Genomic DNA, 16309 nt, shown 5'->3' on the forward strand with positions numbered 1-16309 from the left:
TTTATTCTCTATTTGCTGCTGTTATGCAGTTTATATATAGCTCTGTTGAGTTTTGGTGGTTTTTTATACAATGTAAGTATTACCTTTTAGTATGCGCATACCTACTTTTTTTTTCCTTATGAAAAATTAGAATAAACAAACTGCAAACGGGCCTTCATAATGACTGAGAGTCCTGAAGCTAAAGTCTGCCCTCGTATACAACAGGCATGACTTTCAGAAACCCCTGGGCCTATTTTAATTTCAATACTGTATTGTTTTCTTTTGTTTGTATTGTGTTTTTACGTTGCATGGAACCAGTGGTTATTCAGCAACGGGGCCAACGGCTTTACGTGACTTCCGAACCACGTCGAGAGTGAACTTCTGTCACCAGAAATACACGTCTCTGACCCCCCCCCCCCCCCCCCCCCTCCCTCAGTGGAATGCCCGAGAATCGAACTTGCAGCCACCGAGGCGCCAGGCCAACACCATACCGACCACGACACTGAAGCTCTTATTTCTTTAACACTGTAAAGCAGACCGACGCTGCTATTCTTTCTGGTATGATAATGAGAGTGATTAAAGCTGTTTTGGTGTTTTGTAAGATGATAAGACTGTCACGAAAGCATTACATGATATTTAGTGAAAACTCAAAGTTCACGAAACCTACTTTGTGGTCACCTTTTATTAAACGTTTATTGCATTTCTTTTTTTTATACCCATCTATATCTATCTTAACTAAAAGCAATTTGCATCACATAACCAAACACTGTAATATGACTAATAAAGGCAATAAAATCAGTGGAAGACGGAAAACCCTATATTTCGTCTGATACTGAATGCGATCGTCATCACTGCTTAAAAAAAAAAAAATCGAATTCATTTCTTGCGATGCCAAAGAACATCCGCGCCTTCTGGACCATTTCCGATCACCTTTTTGTGGTTCAGTATGCCAAGCGCTGTGGCAACTAAGGCCATTCAGCGCTGAAACGGAAATTCACAGTGAAAGGTTTGAAAGGTGTAACAGGAGGAAAACATCAAAGCAGTTGCGCTATGAATCAATTGTTAGGAGAGGGTGGAAAGTAAGATGGAAGAAAGAGAATATGAACGGAGGAGCAGTAAAAGGAATGAAAGTAGTTGCAGCTAGGGGCCGAAGGGGCGCTGCAAAGAACCTTAAGCAATGCCTACATTGCACCGAATGAGGTGCACTGAAGGCTGCAGATTCCTTCATGAAATAGCGTTTCCTTCCTAGAGAAGGACGCTATTCTACGAATTCTACCAGTTTGGAATGATTTTCCTACCCCTTAGAGCCAAAGATGAAATACGTTCCAACAAATAAAGTTTTTTTCTTTTTTTCTTTCTATTTTTCATCGTAAAGAGGAGAGTTTTTAATTTTACCACAAGTCTTGCATCAGTATCACTGTGCGAACCGAGATTTCTTGAAATATACGACGATGATGGTTTTATTGGCCGTGGTTTGAGTTCATAGCAATACACTTCTCACTGGGAAAAAAAGAAGATACAAGAGAGAGAGAGAGAGAGAGAGAGAGAGAGAGAGAGAGAGAGAGAGAGAGTCATTAAAACAAACATTCTTAAGTTACAGAATTGAGGACGATGCCCTGTTTAGAGAACTTCCGAAACAGCAGCCACCAGAAATACCTGAGAAAAAAAAAAAAAAAAAAAAAAAAAAAAAAAGCTAATCAGCATAAGCAGGTCATAGACCCTTACAAGCGAAGGCAAGACATCCGTTCTCCCCCTAGCACGTATTACTGTGCCTCCTGAAACTTGTGGCCTTTGATTCAGCTCCTGTTTCACCCCATTCAACCAACACGTGCTACGTTCCAGGTCTCACTTCCCCATCCCCCCCGCCCCATCTCACCACGAGCGTTGCCTCCTAATAATACTCGTCCAGTAACTATAGCTACGCGGTATAAATGTTGTGGCATTTTAGTAAACAGGCTACATCAAAATGCAGATGAGCTCTTTTGTTACATGGAGAGGAAAACCGACTGGCCATCAGTACAACAATTAAGCTGCATGGCGTCAGACCCCCGTTCTTTATGAAGCCGCTGGGAATGTAATTACTCGGACAGTTCAGAAACACAAAAATTCCAGACTCACACGACGAGGCTGTTTAACGTCTTCTTCAGCGGCTGCGCCTTTTCCTATTCAGCTTTGAGCAACCTCTATAGTTGAAGTTTTTATCTGTGCTCTTTTCTAAAAAAGTACTGATACATTAATTCTTTATTTTTCCCTACCTTTTTGCCCATATTTTCCGCTAATTACACTTTTTCTCTCTCTTCGCTTGGAACTTTACTGGAATTCTTATCTTAAGCGAGAGGCAGAGGTAATTAAATTCCCCTTTACATTTCCCTTCACGGCCCTTCGCTAAATAATCCTTCCATTTAGTAGTGTTTATTCTCTGTTTTGGAATTCAACTTTTTTCCACTTACGCTTCTCAGGGGATAGAAGGTAAATTAACATTATTTACCTTTATAATTGTGAGTATTAAAACTAATATAGATTTCTTCCAATCAACGGTTATTCATTTTCTTGCCTTTATTTTTGTTATAGAGTTCGTGGTCAGTTGTATAAATAAGATGAGTTCATTTAACCAAGATAAAAGACTTTCCAATACCTTCTGATTAAGTTGTTTAGGGATAGGATACTCTCGTTTCGAAACATCCTCTAACATTCTACATACCGGATTCCCTTGCTTCACAAGTTCCTCATTGGACGAATAGGTTACATAATCGCCTATCATTCTGGTAGCCTTAGTTCGCTGCCAGCTGCCGCCAGTGTGGAATCAGAGAAATTTATTTCTGGTGATTAAAAATTCATTTCACGATATAATGTGGTTCGGATCCCACAACAAGCTATAGGTCCCGTTGCTGATTAACCAGTTGGTTCCTAGCCACGTAAATACAAATCTAATCCTTTGGGCCAACCCTAGGAGAGCTGTTAATCAGGTCAATGGTCTAGTAAAACTAAGATATACTTAACCCTTGCTTCATGGAAAGCGGTGATATCAGACTAGTTTGTTTGTCAGCCTCTCTCAAGCAACAAACAAAACATACGACGGAAAACTGAGTTCACCACGACATAACTACGGCGAGGGAGAAGAAACCACTAAGTACGATAAATATGTAAATTATAAAGACGAATTCGCTCGTTTGAGCGATAAACCATTTTTAGCTGAATAAATTTGATCTAAAAAGAGGAGGTTTGTATTAATTTTGTATCTAATAAACTTTTATATTACTGGAAACTGATTTTTAAGTGAAACAAGAAACATTGACTCAGATTCTAGTTTTATGTACATTAATAGATTTAAGCGAATGGACTGATTGTTATATATGACGGAAACAACTTCCTTAAGGACCAGTAAGCTAGCATAAAATTCAACTTCAACTTATCTCTACAAAGGATCAACACACATTAACGATGATGACCCAACCTTTACCGTTGTAAATCTGGATTGATTTTTTTTTTATTGTTAGAAAGAAATTGAGATTCTCTTTACAATGAAAATATTGTTTCCAATCTTCATATAACAAGATGTCGTGTAATGGAATATATGAATGGATTCATGGCGGGACTGTTTTTAAAACGTTTGGTCTATTAAATATTTCCTTACAGTAACACCTCTCCTGTACATCGTCTCATAACCTGATGAATAAAATTCAGAGTTGAATAGCCTAACACCTAAAGTTCTTCAAGAAGATATGCAAAGAATTTCTGTAGTGAACTTTCCTTCCACCTTTCCATTCGTGCAACAGAGGTGCTGCTGTATTGCTCTTGCATATTCGAACAGCACTTAAAAAAACTATCAGCCTTTTCTCTTCCATACAGCAGCAACACCCGCCGTCAGCAGCTGCCTGCAACAAGTCTCCGTATCTGCCAACATTCATAATTCCAGTAAACGCTCTCTCTCAGGCAAAAGAGTTCACTAGAGTGCTTGAACTGTTTCTAAAGACAGAGAGAGAATGAGCAAGAATGAAAGGAAAAAGGACAGACAGACTGACAAGGATAACTTACAACGTAGAGCATAAAGAAAACGGACAAAATCGTAAGAGGTAAAAAATAGAGGCTTTCAAGTAACGGGAAAAGACAGAAAAGGTTTTACGCGTAAAAAGAAAATATATCGATACCGGGAACAAAATTACTCTGAATCAATTGCCTAAGTTACAAGAATTAGAAGTCAATTTTAATCAGATACAAAAGCAACAAATGAATTTTTTTAATGTCAAAGAACATCTCGCTACAACAACGAAGACATTCCAACCCCACCAGCTCTTCTTGGAAAAGAGCGTAGCTCCAACGGCAGAAGAAACACAGAACAATATCCTCCTGAAGAAGGTAGAAGTACAAATAGGGCAAAGCCCTTAAGGATTAGGCTTAAGAGCAAATGTCAAGACAGAACTAAAGGGAAGCAGAGCTGCTGCCGGGAAAGAGAATCTCTCAGGTCGGATTCCAATTGGGACGAGGAAATTGGGTCAAGTTGGATGGGCTCCTATTTTTGTTAGTAGACAACAAATAAACGAGTAGAAATGCGCCGAGTTTTCTGTACAGTGTATGATGGTGTATGAGCCGCGGCCCATGAAACATTCAGCTACGGCCCGGTGGTGGCCCGTCCTATAGCGTTGCTATACGCACGATTATGGCTAAATTTAACCTTAAATAAAATAAAAACTACTGCGGCTAGAGGGCTGCAATTTGGTATGTTTTATGATTAGAGGGTGGCTAATCAACATATCAATTTGCAGCCCTGTAGCCTCAGTAACTTTTAAGATCTGAGGGCGGACAGGAAAAGTGCGGACAGAAAAAGGGGAGAGAGTAAATACCTGGGAAGATCGTGAAGAATAGACGGGGGATAATGGACTTCGGTGTCTAAGAAGGCGGATAGAAGAAAGTGATGAGGATTCAGATTCTTTGCTACATTCTCTGTAGACAAATTGCAACATAGATGGATATGAATAAATGGGAACAAATCTGGAAGACTTGTTTTTTCGACCTCACAGCACATTGGAATCCTTTAAAAGTAGAGTACTCATTTCATGTCTTCGCATTGAATGACATGTTAATGTCAAAACGGAAACTTCAGTGCAGCATATACAGACAGATCATATTCGTCTTAAAACTTTGATATGACAACAACAACTTTGGCTTCTCTCCTGAGGACTGCTGGAGCTTGTGACTGGTGGCTTGATTGACGTCATAACAGCAATGGAACATCTTTAGGAATTTCTATCAATAGTGGTATCATATACAAGAACGTCCCGTGTAATATAATAGGTTTTACTGGACTCCTGAACTGCTTTATAGAAAATCGGATTACTTCTGAACAACAACAACAACAACAACAACAACAATAATAATAATAATAATAATAATAATAATATAATAATAATAATAATAATAATAGTACAAAAAGACAAGAGTAAGGGAAATATAGCCAGTAACTACAGGCCTATCACCTGCCTACCAATAATGTGGAAGTTACTAACAGGTATCATCAGTGAAAGGCTATACAACTACCTAGAGGAGACAAATACCATCCCCCACCAACAGAAAGGCTGCAGAAGGAAGTGTAGGGGCACAAAAGACCAGCTCCTGATAGACAAAATGGTAATGAAGAACAGTAGGAGAAGGAAAACCAACCTAAGCATGGGATGGATAGACTATAAGAAAGACTTCGACATGATACCACACACATGGCTGATAGAATGCCTGAAAATATATGGGGCAGAGGAAAACACCATCAGCTTCCTCAAAAATACAATGCGCAACTGGAATACAATACTTACAAGCTCTGGAATAATACTAGCAGAGGTTAATATCAGGAGAGGCATCTTCCAGGGCGACTCACTGTCCCCACTACTCTTCGTAGTAGCCATGATTCCCATGACAAAAGTACTACAGAAGATGGATGCCGGGTACCAACTCAAGAAAAGAGGCAACAGAATCAACCATCTGATGTTCATGGACGACATCAAGCTGTATGGCAAGAGCATCAAGGAAATACATACCCTAATCCACACTGTAAGAATTGTATCTGGGGACATCAGGATGGAGTTTGGAATAGAAAAATGCGCTTTGTCAACATACAAAAAGGCAAAGTAACGAGAACTGAAGGGATAAAGCTACCAGATGGGAGCAACATCAAACACATAGATGAAACAGGATACAAATACCTGGGAATAATGGAAGGAGGGGATATAAAACACCAAGAGAGAAGAAGGACACGGATTCAGGAAAGAATTATGCAGAGGGATATAAAAACCAAGAGATGAAGGACACGATCAGGAAAGAATATATGCAGAGACTCAAGGCGATACTCAAGTCAAAACTCAACGCCGGAAATATGATAAAAGCCATAAAACACATGGCAGTGCCAGTAATCAGATACAGCGCAGGAATAGTGGAATGGACGAAGGCAGAACTCCGCAGCATAGATCAGAAAACTAGGAAACACATGACAATACACAAAGCACTACACCCAAGAGCAAATACGGACAGACTATACATAACACGAAAGGCAGGAGGGAGAGGACTACTAAGTATAGAGGACTGCGTCAACATCGAGAACAGAGCACTGGGGCAATATCTGAAAACCAGTGAAGACAAGTGGCTAAAAAGTGCATGGGAAGAAGGACTAATAAAAGTAGACGAAGACCCAGAAATATACAGAGACAGGAGAATGATAGACAGAACAGAGGACTGGCACAACAAACCAATGCACGGACAATACATGAGACAGACTAAAGAACTAGCCAGCGATGACACATGGCAATGGCTACAGAGGGGAGAGCTAAAGAAGGAAACTGAAGGAATGATAACAGCGGCACAAGATCAGGCCCTAAGAACCAGATATGTTCAAAGAACGATAGACGGAAATAACATCTCTCCCATATATAGGAAGTGCAATACGAAAAATGAAACCATAAACCACATAGCAAGCGAATGCCCGGCACTTGCACAGAACCAGTACAAAAAGAGGCATGATTCAGTGGCAAAAGCCCTCCACTGGAGCCTGTGCAAGAAACATCAGCTACCTTGCAGTAATAAGTGGTACGAACACCAACCTGAAGGAGTGATAGAAAACGATCAGGCAAAGATCCTCTGGGACTATAGTATCAGGACGGATAGGGTGATACGTGCAAACAGACCAGACGTGACGTTGATTGACAAAGTCAAGAAGAAAGTATCACTCATTGATGTCGCAATATCATGGGACACCAGAGTTGAAGAGAAAGAGAGGGAAAAAATAGATAAGTATCAAGATCTGAAAATAGAAATAAGAAGGATATGGGATATGCCAGTGGAAATCGTACCCATAATCATAGGAGCACTAGGCACGATCCCAAGATCCCTGAAAAGGAATCTAGAAAAACTAGAGGCTGAAGTAGCTCCAGGACTCATGCAGAAGAGTGTGATCCTAGAAACGGCACACATAGTAAGAAAAGTGATGGACCCCTAAGGAGGCAGGATGCAACCCGGAACCCCACACTATAAATACCACCCAGTCGAGTTGGAGGACTGTGATAGAGCAAAAAAAAAAAAAAAAAAAAAAAAAAAATAATAGTAATAATAATATCGACCATACTTCCGTTGAATCTTAGTGCTACGCAGTAGGAGTACTGAATTCACATCCTGCGAGATATCCTACACACCTTCAGTTAGTCCTCCGAGCATTTATGTCATGGCCAGCTTAGGCATAAGGTAGGATTGGAAGGATAGGCTGCAGCTATTACTCCCCCTGTAAGAGAAGCAACGAGAAATGACGATGCGAAGAGTGGTTAGAATTAATTGCATGTCTTTCCATTGCACGATCTCCGATAATAACTTTAATACATTCATAACAGAGACTTGGTTCCATGGTACTTGATTTTAATAATATCTCTCATGGATGACTTTCAGGATTGATGATTTTTCTCTTCTTTCTGGTGGGAAAATATGTTAAAGAAAAGTTGGCAGTCATTATTCATGAGATTTTCACATCGTTGTATCTTGGTTACAGGAAATCGTCACGGATGGTATATTAATAAGGAGTTTGACCATTTGCCATAATCTGACAGCTGTGACCATCAGACAATTAGAATATTTCATAGATCTTGTCATTTTCATTTACTAGAATATAGACTATGTTTCTGTCCCCAAGCTCGTTTGAACTGCTGAAAGGTGAAACACCAGATCAACACTGTATCCACTGAGCCTCAAAGGGTATAAAAGGAGAGGAACCAGATACGTTGCTGCATATTTAAAGTCAAAGTCAGCCTCACAGCATCGAAAGGTCTTGGAGACATATCTTGTGGGGAGCCATACTTAATAGACCTCAGAATTTGTAAGCATGTCTCTCCACAAGACATGTCCCCAAGGCCTCTCGATGCTACGGGGAAGACTTCGATTTTAAAATTAATATGCAGCGACATATCTAGTTCCTCTCCTTTTTTACCCTTAGCGACTAAGTGGATATAGTGTTGATCTAATACGTCACCTTTCAGCAGTTCAAAGGTGCAATTCCCTCTCACGTGAATAATTTCATCCCCAGATATCACTATTGCCAGTTCTGACACCGAGACACACTATAGTTGAAAGAATAGCAAGTCCTTCGTACTCTCTGTGGTTGGGTCAGTGAGGCCAGCAATGCGATTTCCCTAGACTGAGCATTGCCTTATTACTTATTTACTCCAGGCGACACTGTCTTATCTTAATTAATTAATTAATTAATTAATTAATAATAATAATAATAATAATAATAATAATAATAATAATAATAATAATAATAATAATAATAATAATAATAATAATAATAATAATAATATTGCAAGAGTCAGACAAAACAGAAAAATTTACACCTCTGAAAGCTGAAAACATCGGAGAGGAAACTGTCACAAAACCCTTCAATTTAATTATCAAATGTGGAAGTAATTATAGGAAAAAGTGTCAAGGTGGATGCTACTAGACAACCTTTAATAAAAATAAAAACTAAAAAAAAAAATAGATTCTGACACTAAGCATTAATAACTTGTTTTTAAATATCTTTTCACGTGAAGAATCCTCAGTATTTGTTAACTCTGCAATATGCACATTTGATTTATGAAAAAAATGTATATAAAAAGGAAAGGGCAAGGATATTACACCAAAGAAAAGAAAAGAGTAGAGAAGATCCATAAAAGAAAACGAATGTTGTCTCCGATGACAGACGATCTTCCAGACTTCCCCTTCGATATCCATAACAGGGTCTTCAATCTAAACCCCCAAAAATCCATCCCATACGTTCCTTCTTGTAGGGGGAGGGGGGAGGGGGGCTGTTGGGAAGATGGAAGATGTCCGTACACCTTCACACTGCGACGGGGACTTTCATAACCTTTAAGAAAACAGGAAATTGAGAGAGAAGAATTATTGCTCTAAAGAGAGAGAAAGAGACCCTTTCCGATTTCGATGAAGAATTTCTTCAGTTCAAATGCAATTCATTTTTACGATTCCGGATATTTCCAGGAACACATTTGGTTTGAACTTCTATGGAAGTTGCTGATCTGTATGTATAAAGCAATAACTATAAATTCACACACAAACACGCACACACTCGTATATTACATATATATACATATACATATCCATACATACATATACATATATATATATATATATATATATATATATATATATATAATATATATATATATACATACACTCAAGGAAGCAAGGAAGACGTCTTCTTGTAATTTAAAAGGCTTTATTGAGCGACGTTTCGGGGTCCAGGCCCATCGATACGGCTGTAAAAAGGTTATTAATACACATAAAACGTAATAAAAAAAACTCATCCCAATAACCAACATACATTTCAAATTCACAGAATACCTACTACAATGCTAAGAAAATTACCATCTCAAGTGTAAGGAAGAAGACGAGTGACCAGAAGAAGGAAAGGTTCCAAGTAAATAGAGTTATGCCAGGTAAAGAGGGGAAGCTGTAGTTTGGTTTTTTAATTTGGAACTATTGATTTTATGGAAAGCGATTCGAAGACAGCAAGGTCTTCAGGAGAAGAAGTCCGTGTAATGATTTTAAAGTTTTAGTATTCAATATTAAATTTGCATTTTTTTTAATGCTCTCGAATGTTCGAGAATTCTGGTGAAGACAACCGGACACCCGGTCAGGGGGGTGAGTTATAGAACAGGTGTCCGGTTGTCTTCACCAGAATTCTCGAACATTCGAGAACATTAAAAAAAAGGCAAATTTAATATAGAATACAAAAACTTTAAAATCATTACACGGACTTTTCCTCAAGAGCTTGCTGTCTTCGAATCGCTTTCCATAAAAACAATAGTTCCAAAATTAAACAACCAAACTACCGCTACCTTTCTTAACCTGGCATAACTATGTTTACTTGGAACGTTTCCTTCTTCTTCTGGTCATTCGTCTTCTTCCTTTCACTTGAGATGGTAATTTTCCTAGCATAGTAGTAGGTTTTCTGTGAATTTTAAATGTATCTTGGTTATTAAGATGAGTTCTTTTAATTATGTTTTATGTGTATTAATAACCTTTTTACAGCCGTGACGAAGGGGCTGGACCCCGAAACGTCGCTCAATAAAGCCTTTTAAATTACAAGAAGACGTCTCCCTTGCTTCCTTGAGAATATATCTCGAACGACTGCTGTTTTCCTGTGATACACACACACACACACACACACACACATATATATATATATATATATATATATATATATATATATATATATATATATATATATATATATATATATATATATATATATATAATGTATATGTATAGTATATTCATATATATATATATATATATATATATATATATATATATATATATATATATCTATATATCATAGATATATATATAATTATATATAATATATATATATATATATATGATATATATATATATATATATTCATATATAATTTATTTATACCGAAGGGAAATTATAATTAATAAGTATTTCGTCATCTGCTTCTCATGAGCCATTATCGTCTGTTGAACATTAATAATAATAATAATAATAATAATAATAATAATAATAATAATAATAATAATAATAATAATAATAATAATAATCAACACTGCATCACTTAGTTCTACGGAAAACCAAAGTAATGAACTATAGCTCTTCTCTCCATAATTCCCCAGTTTATTTAGATACCAAAACCCATAAACTGATGACAGCCATAAATCCGAAAGCACTCTGTACACATCAAAATCAGGATATCCAGTCCAAAATCCAGCTCACATTTCTGTTTATTATGCCGAAATCCTCAATTCAAAAACGGCTCTGAATCAGACTCCATTAGTAACATGCAAAAACTAGTCCATTCGGCCTCCAGTTCATTACTGAAACACTTTTGAACTTTTTTTTTCTTTTACAGCGGTTTTCCTAGTTAAATCGTGTCCAGAGGGTCAAAAACACGCTTTTCAAAATCGGATACAAAATGTTGTTATTATACGACAACAGTATTATGTAGCAACATTTATGCTTTGAAAGATTATGTGTAGCAACATTTAAACTTTGAAAGATTATGTAGCAACATTTATACTTTGAAAGATTATGTAGCAACATTTATGCTTTGAAAGATAATCTAGCAACATTTATGATTTAAAAGATTATATGTAGCAACATTTAGACTTTGAAAGATTATGTAGCAACATTTAGACTCTGAAAGATTATGTGTAGCAACATTTAAACTTTGAAAGATTATGTAGCAAAATTTATACTTTGAAAGATTATGTAGCAACATTTATGCTTTGAAAGATATTCTAGCAACATTTATGATTTAAAAGATTATGTGTAGAACATGCTTTGAAAAAATTGGCAACATGCTTTGAAAGAATATGTAGCAACTTTATGTTTTGAAACAATAGTAGCAACATTTATACTTTGAAAGAATATGTAGCAACATTTATGCTTTGAAAAAATATGTAGCAACATTTATACTTTGAAAGAATATGTAGCAACATTTATGCTTTGAAAAAATATGTAGCAACATTTATACTTTGAAAGATATAAACAAACTAAGTGTGTTGAAGCGTGTCTTTTTCAAGGGCATTCACATCCTCAGATATAATTGGTCGTGCAGAGAGAGAGAGAGAGGAAGTAGACTTTTATTCTGGGTAACTCCTGTTCAACACTGACGTGGCATTAAGGTTTCTGAATTTAGACGACACGGGGCTGTCGAGTGAATGGCAGGATTTGCATTTTCTCATGATTTAAATTGATAAATCGACCTACCATTATCTGGAAACAATATATTTTTTAATGATGAAAACGTTCCCAACGGACAAAGAGTTGTAGGTAATTATAGCCAGTTAACGGCTGCAGCTAAAACTCGCTCTCCTTTATATAAACAAATGTTTTATAAAGGAATTTCTCTTACGTTTTGTTTTCATTTTACGAAGATAATACGTAAAAAATAATTATATGACATAGCAAAATTGCCTATGGACGCTTGTTTGATCTAGACTCCATGAAATAAAAAAATCCTTCATTTTACATTTGTGCGCGTACAAATCAAAAGGACAATGAGAGTGGCCTAAGGCTTCTTTTAAAATGTGGCACTCTATATAATGAAAGATGTTTATTTTATATCTTCGTTGATATTACTCACATGGAAGTCTTTGTCTTCATTCTTAAAAATTAAAACCCTCGTCTTTAAATCTTGAATCCAATAAATTAAACAGTTGCAATGTTGACAGTAATGTCTCAGACAATGACTGTTACTATTATTCATATAATATTGCATATTCGTAGAAGACAAGGCAAGAAAAATTACTAAATGAACAAAAGGTCAGCCAGAATGATCACAAGTGGATAGATAACAGATAGATTCCGATGAAATACTCTTTTGAGAGAAACAATTGAATAGATACATACATATATAGTATATATACATATATATCTATATAATATATATATATATATATATATATATATATATATGTGTGTATGTATGATGTATGTATGGTATGTATATTGTATATTGTATGTATGTATATGTATATATTATATATTATATATATATATATATATATATATATAGAATATATATATATATATATACATACATATAAACTAAGGAATGAAGACCCTCAATCGCCTCTCAAGTAAATCGACGAATTCCTGGCATGAATTCACCGCAGACCGACCGTTTTGTGCTATCGAGAATTCCAGAACCGTAAGGTCGATTTCGCGATCGCCGGGAATATCGTTTTATGTCCTTATGGTCCCACCATTCAGATCAACTGCCGCAATTTCTGGACAATCCACATTTCCTGGGCTCTCGTTCTTTCGTCTGCTATGGCCGGGAATTAAGATTTTCCTTTTTTTTATTTTTTTTTTGTATCTGTTTCTGAATATTTGGTCTTTTACGATTTGACGTTTCTAACGAATGTCTTTAAAAATTACATTTATTACTTCGTCATTTTTATTCGTGGGTACTTTCTACCTTCATCGGTCATTGATAAATCTCATGTCTGATGAACCTTCTCAGATTTTTGGTGGATAGTGGCGGTTACACCGAAGCCTCTAGACTCAGATTTGTCATTTACTATCCTACAAATAGTTCCACTCTTATCTTAACTCCTCTGACACACTCTCATTCTCTCACCCCCTTAGCCTACCTCTCATCTTTTACCATAAATCTAATACTCCTCTCTTCGCTACAGATATTCCCCCGTTCCCTTTACTTGCCTAAGCCATCCTAATATATTATATACTCCTATGTTTCCTTTTTCCCTTTCAGCTCTCCTTCGTCTGTTGCGTGAAAGGAACTCATTCCCCTAAAGGTGAAATGGAGATCCTTAAGATATTATATTTATTACCCTTAGAAATAATGAGAATGATGATGATGATTATTATCATTATTAGTATTCTTACTTTAATTTGTCGTTGTTTATACGAATGATAACCGTCACGAAAAAACAAGTTATCCGAGTTATTGCCAAAGCATTTGAAAAATTTCAATTTTTTTTACATGGTCATTGTTAACTGCTGTACCTTTGATATTGATTCTATGGTTTTTATTGGCAGTAAGGATAAAATAAAAATGACAAAAATGAAAAGCTAAATAATATATAAAAGGTAAACACAAAAAAATAATCGATCATTTCAACACATATACAGCAATTGAGATGTCATGCAGGGAAAACTAACTTGGAAAAAGCCTACGGTTCTTAAGAAAAAAGAAGACCATTAATATCGATAATATTGCCTGACAGATATTCCATACGCCTGTATTTCCATTGTCAGAGCATACCATGGCCGAATACCCAACGGAATATTTAACCAAATCAACAAAGAATCTAGCTCCTTTTCTTTAATGATAATAATAATAATAATAATAATAATAATAATAATAATAATAATAATGAAAACTGGAATACTCGGTTCAGGCAAACCTCAAGGCCGCTGATGGAAAACAATAAACTCAGCAGTTCTCGAATCCAAACTTAGCGGTGCACCTTTTGTGGGAGTTGACTGCGGAAAAGTTCAGACAGACCGTGGCTGAAAGGTTTTGCCTTCTTGCAATGAGAGAGAGAGAGAGAGAGAGAGAGAGAGAGAGAGAGAGAGAGAGAGATCTAATGTTAGGGTGTTCTTGGATCTAGAATATTTTTTTTTTCTACAATTTCATTACGAGTTTCCTAAAAGTCCAGTGAAAGATTGTGTTAGATTCTGTTATATGAGGCCTTTAGAGGAAAAACAAAAACATCCATGCACACACGCCAAAAATCGTTTCTTGTAAAAAACGTCGTCAATACCTATATTTTAAAGTCCCGGTCCGCGTCTGTACATTAGCCAACTCTAACCCTAATCCTTTTTGCCTCAAACATAAATATGGTAATACTTCATAATTATTTATAATTGTTAGTGAATAATGAACATTAAAATATTTTGATCATTGTAATTTCTGTAATAATTTAATTATTATAATTATTTAAAATCATTAAATTTCATTGTTAATAATTCGATTTTACTTATTAATATTAACATAAAACTTTAATGTGTCTATTCATTCAAAATTTTTACAAACTATTCATCTAATTGCAATTTAAATATCGTAATTAAAAATTAAATTTTTTTAACTACACTTTTTAATTATTATTATATGAATATTGGGAGGAATATTTTAATGGTCAGACACTTTCATTTTTTTTCATAATGATAAGTAATTTGCAAGTGGTTACAATTATATAGATTGAGTTTTATGGAAAATATTTAATAAAAAACCGGTAAACAGCATAAAACTAGTTTATTGTAAGCATTAACTAGTTATTAATAAACTTTTACAGTTTATTACATTTTTATGACAATCATGAAGAGGGTACTTTAAGCTTCAATTTGGAATAAAAAATTGTCTCTAAGTTAAAAACTAACGTTTCTACAGAAAAAAAAAAAACTTTAAACACGTTTTTTGTTTTATATATATATATATATATATATATATATATATATATATATATATATATATATATATATATATATATATATATATATATGTATATATATATATATGTATATATATATATGTATATATGTATATGTATATATATATATATATATATATATATATATATTATATATATATATATATATATATATATATATATATGAACTCTTACTATCCGCTTGGCAGCATACTAAGCAGTCCATGCTGATGATATACGAAGAGGATTACGATTATATAGCTATGCATGTTTGTGTGTGTGTGTGTCTGTGTTGGAAAGAACTTTGCAATATAACGGCAGTCATATTAAGAGTATGAGTATCAGCAAGTCAGTGATATGAATTAGATGACGCACGCAAACATGCAACTTGGGGAGTGAAGTAAAACTATAATGGGGGAATATAGAGCAAGAGCCTTAATTATCCACTACAGGGAGGAGGAATGAAGAATGGCAGAGGACAGAACTCGAAAGAAAGAGGAGCTACTGAGGGGAGCGAATTCCTGACAAGGGGAAAAGAGGAACTGAAGGAGAGGGGACAGCAGAGCACCAGTTTCCCCCACAGCCACGAGGGTTCCAATGAGGACCTGAAAGATTCCTCGTGGGCGCTCCCCAAGGAGAGCTTTTAAGGCGGAGGGCGAGGGGCGCGGTGCTGGGGGTTCATGAATAGGGATTTGAAGACAATCCCAACGAGGAGTCGAGTACATTAGTTTCCGCACTGCATCATTGAACCGACATCGGGAGGGTTCGATAATGTTCTTGGTAAAATAAAACTTATTTTGTAATTGTGTTTTGTTAATGAAATGTAACTGAAGCTATGGTATCATCTATCTATCTATCTATTTGCAAATACATTGCGCATCTGT

At 35.8% G+C, this 16309-nt stretch overlaps 1 pseudogene; it reads left to right on the top strand.

Annotated features, from left to right (window-relative positions):
* The window catches only part of LOC135226135 (glutamate receptor 2-like), an 83563-nt pseudogene extending 67491 nt beyond the window's left edge, over positions 1 to 16072 (top strand).
* Positions 16073 to 16309: the final 237 nt, after the last annotated feature.

This window comes from Macrobrachium nipponense, chromosome 14, assembly GCF_015104395.2.
Source record: "Macrobrachium nipponense isolate FS-2020 chromosome 14, ASM1510439v2, whole genome shotgun sequence".
Taxonomy (NCBI): domain Eukaryota; kingdom Metazoa; phylum Arthropoda; class Malacostraca; order Decapoda; family Palaemonidae; genus Macrobrachium; species Macrobrachium nipponense.